The following is a 10,314-nucleotide window of genomic DNA, read 5'->3' as shown; positions in this document are numbered from 1 at the left end:
TTTTCTCCAAAGGAATGTTTTATTCTTCTCCTCCCCTAGAGGTTCTTCAAATATGTCTTGCTGTCCACCTAGGGGTTCTTCTTAATCACAGCCATCAAAGAAGAGAGAAGGTTGGCTGTGTGAAGTAGTGGGGGGAGTTGTGCAAATATTTTCTTGACTTGTCTCTACTCCTACAAGGCATGAAAGGAAATATTTTTGGTTGATTTTTGGTTTTTTCTGCTTGTACCTGCAAAACTGAAATAAATTGATCTGCAAATAACTAAAATCTATCTTGCTGAAATGAAAATGCGGAATTGAAATGAAAGCAGGAAAGGACTACTCTATTTTGCTGAAATGAAATTGCAGAAACAAAATGCTAAGCTACGCTTGCAGAATGGAAATTGAAAAAATGAAATGTTAAGCTACGCTTGCAAAATGGAAATTGTAGAAATGAAATGCTAATCTACGCTTCTAGAATTGAAATGCTAATCTAGGAAAGCAGGAAATGTCTAATCTACTTTTGTGGAAATGAAATTTCAGAATGGAAATGAAACAACTATTCTACATTTGCTGAAATAAACTACTTAGCAGAAGGTTGCAGCAGAAAATAGAAGAAAAGCAGCAATCACAAATACTTTGACGCTTCCCCGACAATAGTGCCAAAAAGATAAGGTCGTGGAGGTGGCGTAGTGGTAAAGTTGGCCTCGTCATGACAGACCGGTCTTGTGTTCAATCCCGAGCAAGGTCGTAGCTTGTCGTGCGAGTAGTTAGTCTAAACCGAGCCAAACCCACTACTAATGCATGAGATTGATTACGAAGTCGACTGCCGGCTCTGAAGATGAACCCCAGAAGCTATACCGCCGCCGCCTCTCCTTCGGCCGCCGTCGGGCCCTTGCTCGGCCTTGCCGATGCTGGAGAAGCGTGTCTCAGTCGGGGATTGCTGGTCCATGCGATCATCTCTGTTCCGAATGTCTCCAAGCGCCTTTCGAGAGCTCCCCTCCCTCTGTTTTGGGATGAAGAGAAATCTTTTTCAACAATGTCCTCCATGGAATGCCAAGGATCGAATCTCACATTAACAAATGCTGAGGGTGAATGGATTCCAGGCCTCCCCAACGACATTGCTATCCGCTTCCTGGTAAAGCTCAACACCGGCAGCCGTGCCATTACCCCTGCCATTTTCAGCGTATGGAGATCGGCCCTGGACCCTCGCCTCGCCTTCACGTCGGAGGCTCGAGTCGCACTGGGCGCCTTCGGTGACAACAACCTCTTCCTCGCTTTCCTCTAGCAAAAGGACAACCGCATTACTCTCCAGCGCGACCTGGTTGATCTGGTGCAGATGAAAGGGAAAATCACAGAAGACCCACTCTTGTTACCCCATGTGACCGAGGGCTGGTCGGAGTCAGCGAGGGACATGGTCTCCGGGGGTTTATTAGCAGAACAGCTCGACGGCTACGCTAAGTTGATCCTCCACCTGGAGCAGTCCTCCTTCAAGAGCTTCAGCTATTACCCCCCGGTGGACGCCATTAACGGGTCAATGCACAGATCTGGATCGGGCGTCTTGACCACGGATGGCAGTCAGCTGCTCAGATCTGCCATTGAACCACCAGATCAGAAGCCCAGAAGAACAAGAAGCCTTAAAAAATCCCAGATCTGTGGGCATGCAATCCGTCGGCAGAAGCCTTTTCCTCCCCCTCTGCCTCCAGTGCGTCAAGAGATAGGAGACCCTACAGCCTCTGGCCCTGTGCTGCTTCAAAAAGTTTCTGAAAATTTCTCTGCCCCCTTTCAGGTTCAAATCACACAGATCTTAGGCAAAACCACTCTGCAATGGGTACACCCTTCAGATCTGGTGCAGAATCTCAAAGTAAATCTGGAACGTCGATTCGGGATCCCCTCTGACCTACAGAGACTTATATTTCAAGGTAAACAACTCGATGATAATCTTCCCCTCTCTTCTTACAGCATAAAAAATAATAGCTCTTTAGTGTTTTCCCTTCGTTTGAGAGGTGGCGCTGCAGGTCAATCTTCTTCTGCTCCCCCCTACTCCTACAAAGCTGCAGTTCGCTCTGAGCTACCCAACTCCCCTGAACCTCCCAAACCTAAGCCTTTTCTGGTTGACAAGCTAGAGGAGGTCCCCTCTGTTGAGATCTCCCACTCTGACCTTGCAGATGACATTCAAAGATTTGCTGAAAGGGCCATCATTTGCAGATTCAATGGGCTTTGGCCTCGCTCTAAGGACCTTTATGAATGGATCAATGACAACTGGACTCACCATTGCAAGGTCTGCTTCTGCTCAAAAGGATATTTTATAGTTTTGTTCGACAGTCTCAAGCACTATGAAAAGGCCTTAGAAGAAGGTCCTTGGTTCATGGGTTCAGCAGGACTCTTCATAACTCCATGGTTCTCAGATTTTGACCCAGCTTCTGCAGTCATTACCAAAGCCCCTGTCTAGATCAGACTCCCAAACTTTCCAGCTCACCTGTGGCATACAGCAGTCTATAGGAGCATAGGCAACACCTTGGGCAACTTTTTAATGGGAGATTACAGGCGGGAACAACAAGGTCTCTACACATATGCTAGAATATGTGTGGAGCTAGATCTAAGCAAGGGACTGCCAGAGCAAATCAATCTCAAGATCAATGACTCTGTCTGGACCCAGAACCTGGATTACGAAAATACCGCCTTCCGCTGCCGCCACTGTCACCTAACAGGGCACCTGCAGAATTCTTGCCCATCGCTGCCAGCAAAATCGAAAAAGGGCAACTCTACAAAGTCCAAACCCAAGCGTTGGACCCCTTGTTCTCCGCCGCCAGCAGTGAGCTCGGAGTCCTCAAGCTCGGAAGATGAGGACAGTGATTCAGAACCGGACCAGGCGCCTCAGACGATGGATCCGTCCACAGATACAACTGCGCACAACACTGTCACAGCAATCTCCCAGAAACGTGTCCATGAGACCTCCTCTTCTGAATCAGATAAGGAGATCTCCCTGATGGAGAATTCCAGTCTTCAAGTTGTTTTAGCTCACACTCCCCAGGATGGCTGGATAAAAGTCAATACAAAGAAAGGGAAAAAACACCGTGTTGAGGTCATTGCCCCTGTGGGGTAATAGTCAGTTTTTTCTCTCAAGTTATTTGTTGTAGCTCCGTGATTGGTTCACTCCTTCTCCGGGACTGAGGTTGATAGTTTCATCATTTCCAGTCTGCCGGTTTCTTGTCTCTCATGATTGTACTATATTTTACTCAATAGAAATAGTTTAATTTTACTGAGAAAAAAAAAATAGTGCCAAAAAGATGGTGGGCCCTATTAGGTTCCTATACCAATAGGTGTCATATTTCATGATTGACTGTGGAAATGCCAAATATGATCATCCTTTCCATGCTGCAAAGGTTCCATATTTTCAGAAAACCAAAAAATTTAAAAAATGTAAAGAGGGTATGCCCTAAAAGAAAAATCAAAGGGCAAAAAGAATGAATTGGTCAAGAAAGAAAGAAAATGAACCCCAAAGAAAAGACCAAGAGAGTGGGCTAGTCTAAAATGCCACTACTCTCCTATTTTTTGCAAACAAGTTCAGATTATGCAACCAGTGACTTCTGTCACACTTGATGGATGGCCAAATAGCTCAATCTTTCCAGTCCGTGTTTAAATTTCTTATTGTAGAACTAGAGAATAAGGTCTGCTCAAACAGTTTAAGCTTAGCAGATCAATAGTTAGGCAGAGAAGAAAGGGTGCTCAATGGCTAAATCTGAGCCCCTGGAGGAGATAAGGGCAGACTTAGATAGGAAGACAACTGAAAGAAAACAAAAGAGAAAGGGTTTGCTAGTTCAAATGCACCCAATCAAAAGAAGAAAAAATGTTAGGTGTATTAGGCTGGGTAAGTAGCTGGATGTTGCAGAAGCAGGTTGATGATCAGTTTTGTCTTGTTGAATATGATCTATCTCATGAATATCACAAATACCATAGCAAGGTGGTTGCAGTTTAGGTGGAGCATGACTAATTTCCCCTCTCATTTCCCCAAGAACTCTTAATAACATCCCCTCAAGGACATTGGGATCTGCTTAATGGTCCTAGTTCATTTCCTTTTATGAGAAATATTAAGTGCAATTCTGTGTTTACTTAGCCAAAACAAGCCACACTTCTTGTGTAAAAATAATCATTCCATTTCCCTTTCATTTCCCTACAAACCTAAGTTATTACCTTATAAATTTAGCGTTTTCTATCAACAAAACCATATTAACACTTTAACTTTATTATATAGCTCCTATTTAAAGTTTTCTCTGCCCCTATTATTCATAAAATAACATAAAAATCCCTAAAATTTAAATATCCGAACCCTTGGCTTAATATAGCCATATACCATAATGTTTTGAGAATTACAGGTTCATTTGGAACCTTATAATAACCCTCCCCACACATTTCGGATTTAATTAACATTTGGTTAATTAAATAACCAACCCGCAAAACCCAAAATCGCATTACACTGCAATTCTTTGCAAAAACCTTAAAAACGTTGAAATATTATGGTGGATCCCGTGTATTACACCTCCGCCTGTTTAACGTGCCGCCAGCCGTCGGATCCAATCCCCCAGATCGGACAGCCTACATGCATATCACGAGCCCTCATATGCCAAAAGATAGCGTCCGAGGGATGGGCAGTATTTCTGCCATACATGAGACACATGTTAGGCGCCCAACGTAATCGCTGCCCCCTCTGACAATACCACTTTGGCCCAAAGGTGGTGCGGGGGCCAAACCGCTTACCGCCTATGCCCCCACCCCTCTGACGTCATCAGACACATCACTCATCACCCCGCCTCTGTATCATCCGTCGTGTCTGCCACATCACTACCAAGTCAACCTCCGTACCCCCTCGCTATACGACAAAATCATGACGTCATGCTGATGTCACCCGACCAAAGCACACCAAAAACCCACTAAACTCAAAATTTTTGTCAAAAAACCGTTAAAACATCGTTTTTGTCCATTTTACTTTGTTTGTTCTGCGCGATATTTGCATGGTTTTCAACAACCAAAACGCCATTTTTATTCCACATTCCACCACCCAGGAAAATCAACTTCGTTGCTCGGTCCTTCAGCTCGGCCTGCCACCCACATTGTGCACCAGGCGTCCATAAAATAGGTGTTTACCCAAATTCTTCTCCCAAACCCTTATTTTCCAAGTTTTTCTCCAAAAGTTTCCCGTAGAACCAAATTTAGAATTAAAAACACAGTGCTGCCCCTGAACCTCTATCTTTTAACCTCTGTTCGACCCATTTTTCCCAAAGAAATTCTGTGGACATTGTTCCCTCTGCAAAATCGCCCATCGAGCTGAAATTAAGCTTATTTCTACTTGCAATTTCCACAGAAAGCTCCAGAAACTGATATTTTACCTACTATTGCTATGTAAACTCAAAGTTTAAGTTGAAAAGTCACAAAGAGTTAAAGAATGGAACCTCCAGTAGCCCTCAATGTTGCCCCTTTGAATGCACCACACAAGGAGCTGGAATGGTTGCCCTTAGCTGATAGGGACTTCCAAATACAACACTTAATGGGTATCAAGAACCATCTGCAAACCTTTTGTGAAATTAGAAACAGCTTCCTAAACAAGACTGATCTCTATGGCATATGGGAGTCCAACCTGCTCATATATTATCTTCCATCAGTCAATGTGTTTCTTGATGATATAATCCGCTTGTGTTGTGCTAACTATGAGCCTACTCAAAGGGCAGTCATGTCCCCAAATGGCACTGTCATGTTCTATATCACTCCTGACTCAATCAATGAGATGTTGCATTTCAAGCCTAATCATCCTCTGACTCCTCTGTCTATGAAACATTTGCTGGACAAAGGCTCCAAACTATCCTCTGCAAAAATAGGTCGAATTGCCAAATTATTCATGAGCCGAGACTCCCAGCCCAGAGATTCACCTCATTTTCACCAGGTTTATTTCAATGAAGTTGGGAGAACTGTTATTGACATGATATCCTATGTCCTGGGTTTTAGAACAAGTGAGTATGTTGATGAAACCATTCCAGCTGTGATGTCTATATTTATTCCAGGACACGCTCCTGCCATCAAGTTTGAATTTGCTACCTTCATTAGCAAAAAAATCCATGAACAATTCATGAGCCTAAATAGAGAAGGGGTTTTCAAGTATACAACCTATATATATATCATCTGTTCTTATACTATCAAATAGGTAGTTTTCAGTTCCCTGACAAGAAATTGGATGCAAAAGGAGAAAGGAGATTTGTCATATTTTGGACCCCAATCTTCCATATAGTCCATAATTCTCCTTATACTTATTGTGAGTTCATTGACTTATTCATATATCTAGTTTCATCTCTGCTGATGACAAGTCCCCCTCCCGGACTCACAGCTGAAATGCAGAAAATCTTGCAGCTGTCCAAAAGCTATAAAATAGGTGATTGGTACTTTTACCAAAATGACACAGAAATTAGGATTTATGGCTGTGAATTGTGCCCCTACAAGCTACCAAGATGACAATATAGAACAATATGCTAATCAAGATGAATGGGTAGAAGGTATATTGGTAGAAAAGATTACTGAAGAAGAGAAAATGGAGCAGGCAATGAAAAACCTTGAAAAAACTCTTGACCTGGACTCTTTTGGACTAGTCTCTTTCAAATTTCCTCAACACATTAGAGCGGGCACATCAGCTGCTACAACTTCACAGCAACCTGCCCAAGAAGACACTCCTCCTGCAGGCGCATCCAAAGGAAAAGAAGTGATGCATTCAAAACAAAAAGAAGTCACAGATCAGCCTACATCATCACAGCAGCAAGGCCAAGGGAAAATTCCTTCTGCCCAAACCCATGCACCAGAGATTCCAACATTGCAGACTCCTCTCAATGAGGAGAAGGGCAGAAAAAGGAATCGTGAAGAGGACACACCAATAAGTGGGCCAGTAGAACAACAAGAAGTAAAAAGGCAGAGAGTGGATCCTCTACCTGAAGAGGAAGTTATTGAGGAGATTATTGAAAGTCCAAGAAGTGAAAGGGCAGCCAGCCCATTAACTTCCCTAGGGACAGAATCACCTATTAGTTCTCATGGACAACAATTTGGAAAGCAACCTATTATGGAAATTTCATCAGCACGGCCACAAAGCAAACAAAGTTCAGATATTAAGAGGCCATTCATGGAGATCAAGGCACAAAATGAGCCAATAAGAATGCAGCTTTACGATCAGTTCCTCAAAATGACTCCAGCCAAGCAGCAGAGATTGATGTCTACTTATGGTATCAAGGAAGGGAAATTGATCTTAAGTCATTTCAAGCCCACAGTGCAGTAGCCATAGTCAGCTGTCGATTATATTAGAAAAAATCTAGAGGCTCTGGCCAAAGACATTCACCCTTTGGACCAGGTTGAGCTGCACAAACAAACTGGTGAAATGATTTATTCTACTCTAGCAGATAAAGCCATACTAGCTTAGCAATTGCAAAATTCACTAAACAATACATCTGCTCAATTAGAGTTGGAAAGGGTATCCTCTTTGGCCAAGGACAATAGGATAAAGTCCTTGGAAGAAATCATCATTGAGTTGGGACATAATCCCAAGGATCCCAAGGCAATAAAAGCACTGATAAAGAAAAAGGAGGATGACATAGTTGCCCTCAAGAAACAGTTAAAACCGCCAGTTACTATGCATCCACAAGCCATAGAGATGGTGAAAGAAAAAGAAGAAGAAGATATGATGGAGATGTTAATAAAAATGAATCAAAGTCTAAGTGACACAGAGAAGGCTTTGGAGAAGGCATTACAGGAAAAACAGGGAGAGTTGGCCTCTCAGCCAGCTCAAACAGCCCCAATAGCTACAACTGCTCCTCCTACAGCAACAACATCAGTCCCTCCCACTGCCCCAGCATCGACAATAGGTACCTCAGCCACAACAACAGTCCCAGATACCAGCATGAGCATGGAAAAGATGATGGAGGAAATAAAGGCCTTAGAACTCCAAATGGCAAAGCTAAAGGAAGCCAAAGAAAAATTGCCCAAGTTGGAGGTAAGCTATGATAAATCAAAAATAACTGTGGCTGGAAAAACAAGAGAAGTAAAGGCCTTGGAAAGTAAGGTAAAATCCTTGGAGAAATACCTTACTCTTCATAAAACTCTGTCAGAAATCAAGACAATTTTGTGGGCTAAAATTGGCGAGTCCATCATTGATCAATGGAGATCAATTCAAACAATTCATGAGCAAATTGAATTGATAGAAATAGCCCAAGTGGAGATTCAAAAGGCCAGAGCATTATTGAGAAACATGCCCGAGCAGGCCAATAGACTAATTCATTTTTTGAATACTCATACCAGAGAGCAACTAGTAGCTCTAGATATCGGAGACAGAATAGGTACAATTTTGACAATTAAAAAGGTGTTGACTATGAAGAATTTTGTGCAAAATCTAGAGAGAGAATGTCAAGAAATGCAAGTAGAAGTAAATGCTTTTACATAAAATTTTACAGCCTTGCAGCAAAGGGGTCTACCCAGTTTATTAACTAGCAATCAGAGGCTGTTGACACATGAACGGTATGCTCACAGGGTGAATACATATGTTGCAAATCAGATCACAGCATCATCAAGCACTTCAGAAGACATAGTGCCTCCCTCTGGACAAAGCTTATATGACAAGTTGGAAAATCTGTTCTACATTGAGCATGAAATAACACAACTTTTTGAAGTCCAGCCCAATTTATATAGGTATACTGAAGCTGATGAAATACTGATAAAATTACAAAGACACCATTTGCCAACAAACTAGTGGTGGCAGAACATGTTGGAGGTTTTACCAAGGTAGTTTTTAGTGCTTGTTCTCTTTGATCATCTACATATAATCAAATTCAAATGCACGTGTGACATATCAGAAAAATAAAAATTACAAATGAAGGAATTCACACTAAAAATACATAAAGGCAAAATCAAGCACAGATAGGGCCGTGACAGCAACGCAGGAACGCAAGTTGAAGAGACAGCTACCAGCTGACTTGTTGAGTCAAAAAGTCAAGTATAGAAAACCGCCTAAGGCAGCCAGTACAACAGAAGTTACTCCTACATTCATTGCGCTCTTTTTTCAATGTCATTTATTGCCTTTAAAGAAGTAGATGGATAAATTTATTACTTGATATTTTCTCTATGAGATATTTTGTAACTCTTTTTTTGTATAAATACCTCCCCTAGAGATGTATTGGGGGTTGGTTGGTGAATATCATTCTAGACTTGCACTGTAAATTTTGAGAAATCTTCTGAATAAAGATTGTTGGAATGCTTTGCTGATGAACTTGCTGGTTGTGGAATTAATGGCAAAGGAATATGTTGCAGAATTCTCGTGTTACCCCATGGATCAATAAGTCTTTTTAACTCTTGTTTTACTGTTCCTGTGTCTTATATATCATCTATATGTCATGTTCTAAATTGCAGGAAAAAAGAATAGCCTAGAATTTACTTTGTTGTGCTCTGTGTTCAATTCCTGTCATTTTTCATGTTTTCTACAAGACTAACATAGGCAAGAATTCTTGACTACTCCTGTCTCCCTGGTTCTTACACTCTAAATATAATTAAGGAATTCTTAACTGATCCTTGGTAATATTTATTCATTTACCCTCTGTTAACATAATAAAATATTCTTAATTTCCTTTCATTCCCTAACTTCATTTCATCTTATTACAGCTTGAAAATTGTGCTATGTTTAATTATCTTGCTCTGTAGTTCCTCCTTTTGCCTAATAAACCATACCCAGAAATTCATTTTCACTGACTCCATTAACCCAATGGTCTGAACTTCTCATATTTTGCAGCTCCGTTTTATTGAATGTCACCTTCCAAACACCAAACAAATACTTGCACCTCATAACTAGCCTAACATATAGCAAAACAAAGCTAAATTATAAAGAGAGAGCCCTCTCTGGTTGCAGATTGTCTAGAATCTGCAGCTAAAAGACTGATTAGTGGTTACCTCGATCGTATTCCCTTTTCCACTGCTTTTGGGGAACAACCTGAATGATAACATCATTGGCAACTCCGCTGGGGAATGAATGACTATGTTTGTTACTCCTGTTTATTTTCTAAAGCTACAGATGGAGCCTGAAGTTAGCCAGGTAGCCTTTGAAACTGTTTTTGCTGTGCATTTGCAGGAGTAAACAAAAGCTGCTTCAATCAATCTCTAGTATAGTTTTAAGCCTTAAATAGCTGTCTCAAAAATTTGATCAGTTCCCTTTTGTTTTCAAAAATCTTCAGGAAAATTCAAGGCTCTTATAGTTTATATTTTCCTGGTATCATTCTTCAAACATTTCTAGAAAATACCAAAAATAGATTTAGAAGTTGGCTCCAA

This window comes from Pinus tabuliformis, chromosome X (genome assembly GCF_031772625.1).
Source record: "Pinus tabuliformis cultivar Carrire ecotype Pingquan chromosome X, CPIR1, whole genome shotgun sequence".
Classification (NCBI taxonomy): domain Eukaryota; kingdom Viridiplantae; phylum Streptophyta; class Pinopsida; order Pinales; family Pinaceae; genus Pinus; species Pinus tabuliformis.
This window is presented reverse-complemented; position numbering follows the sequence as displayed.